A 2,238-nucleotide genomic window follows, 5' to 3' on the forward strand; every position below is an offset into this window, starting at 1 on the left:
TTGTAAGGAATGGAAGTCATGAAAACTCTTAGGGGACACATTATGAATAAAGAAGAAATTAAAATAATAAGGTATAATTTATTATGTTTTATTTATTGTTATAATATTGTATAGTTGAAAAAAATCATTAAAATCAAGGCCTAGTTAAGTAATTAATTTTAAACTGCAGTGGGAAATTAAACAATTAATGAATTTCATAACTCAATAGTCGAAAGACTTTGTTAAAAATGAATTATTTTGTTGAAAACGACATTTTTAATCTGAAAATTTCAGTATTCCGTACACTTTGGTTTCAAAATTAATTATATATATATTGCACTATTGCATTTTGGGTTGAAAATATATCTTTTGAATTATAATATTCTTCTAGACAATTGGGTCAGAATTCATATATTTTATTCAATTGTCAACAGGCGAATTTTCTACCAAATAAACGGATGCATTTTCAACTATTCTGAGGAAAATTCCATAATGCTATCTAGTTAGGGTCAAAAAACGCTGGCAAAGCTCGGCACAGTGATCTCGTTTAGTCAGGGACGTTAGGAGAAGTCGAGGGGAGAGGGTAAGACGAGCAGGTAGGCCGCGATTAAAACGAAATTCATATATTCGAAGTTCATATATCTCTTAAACTTGAGATTATGTTGTAAAACTGTTTGCAGTATAATATTTAGGAAAATTCAATCGTATATATTACATTGAAATATTGAGTACTTATATTATTGTTTTCTTTCTATTTTATTTGAATAATTGTACACTCTAAGGCAGTATATTGTGTGTTTATATTAGTTATATTTTTTCAACTATGTGATTCTAATTTCAAGGCAAAAGAGCCACCATATATTTAAATCGTACAATTAAAAAAATACTGTAACAAACTATGATTAAAAACTTTGTAACCACTATAAACATTGAAGTTCTTTAAAGCATAATTTTAATTTTTTTAAATATATGTTTCATACCTTAAATTTCGTTTTAAACGAATATAAATGTTATAATAGTTATTAAATTTTAGTGTTTTAGAGCAAAATTTAAGGTATCGTACTTAATAATATACTCTACCAGTCAAAGATTAAATTGGCCTCTTTTTAATAATTGATTAAGTTCCATTAATTTCAATAATGCCCGTGATAACATTTTTTGTTTCTAAAGAGTTAAAGGCTCTCAAGATTCTTTATAAAATAAACCCAGGATGAAGCAAATTTGCCTATTTTCTAGGTGGATATTGCAAAAATAGAGTAACTTTCTAATGTTTTCCTAAATTTTATGTAATATCCAATATCATTGAAATTTTTTAATTGGCTAGGGTTTATTTTAAAGGTATTTTTCCACAGTATCGCACGGTATCGCAAGAACTTAAGGTTGTAACAAAATAATTGAAAGAAATTGAATATTCTTTGTAATAAGAAAAGTATTTGTGTAAATATATGAATCATAACAATTCTACCTCCAAATATATATTTATTTAATTTTTATTTAGATTTGCCGACAAATAATATATTTCAACTGTTTGCGACTGTTTTATCACACATTTAAACTCTTATGCATTCTAATAGGATTTTTAAAATAGATTTATGCTTGTAAGCTGCTACGATAATGTGGAAAAATGAGATGAATAAAAACTTTTGCCGATAGTGTAATAAAATTATAAGTAATAATTTATGATTTATAGCATATAAGTACCTATGCAACAATATAATATTTTTAATTTTAATTTTAAAATTAAATAATTAGTTTTTATTATATAATTATTCTAATAATTGTGAATCATTAGAATAATGATATAATAAACCAGACCAAGAGGGCGTGCTTAGCAGTCGGATTTTGACGGAGTCTCTTATTTGATTACATGAGTAATCTCCCACCTCATCTCTTTTAATACCCCCCCCCCCCCGCATACACGCAGTTATGATGAGAATGTGCACACGCAGCAGGCGGCTTCTATTAATTTTTTTACTCGTTATTATGTTTTTCACGATTAAAATAAAAACTACGAAACCTATAAAAAAGTGATTCATAACAAATTTGTAGATCTTTTTCAAATGTACAATTTCTGTTTTCTCATCTTTTTCCGTATTTTGCATGTGCTTGAAGTTCTGAATCATTATTAGGATAAATTGTTCGTCTTTTTGAATACGCGGGTCGTTCAATAAGTCCTTAGAATGACCAACATATGGCGCGCGAATCGCTCCAAATCATCTGTTTTCAGTCAGCACCACTCCCGACTAGATATATGGTGCA

At 27.9% G+C, this 2,238-nt stretch overlaps 1 protein-coding gene across 1 annotated transcript in view; it reads left to right on the forward strand.

Moving 5' to 3' along the window:
• Positions 1-2,238, forward strand: part of LOC117175589 — a 59,942-nt gene that overhangs the window by 1,036 nt on the left and 56,668 nt on the right. The window lies entirely within an intron of this gene.

Source organism: Belonocnema kinseyi, chromosome 6, assembly GCF_010883055.1.
Source record: "Belonocnema kinseyi isolate 2016_QV_RU_SX_M_011 chromosome 6, B_treatae_v1, whole genome shotgun sequence".
NCBI classification, from domain to species: domain Eukaryota; kingdom Metazoa; phylum Arthropoda; class Insecta; order Hymenoptera; family Cynipidae; genus Belonocnema; species Belonocnema kinseyi.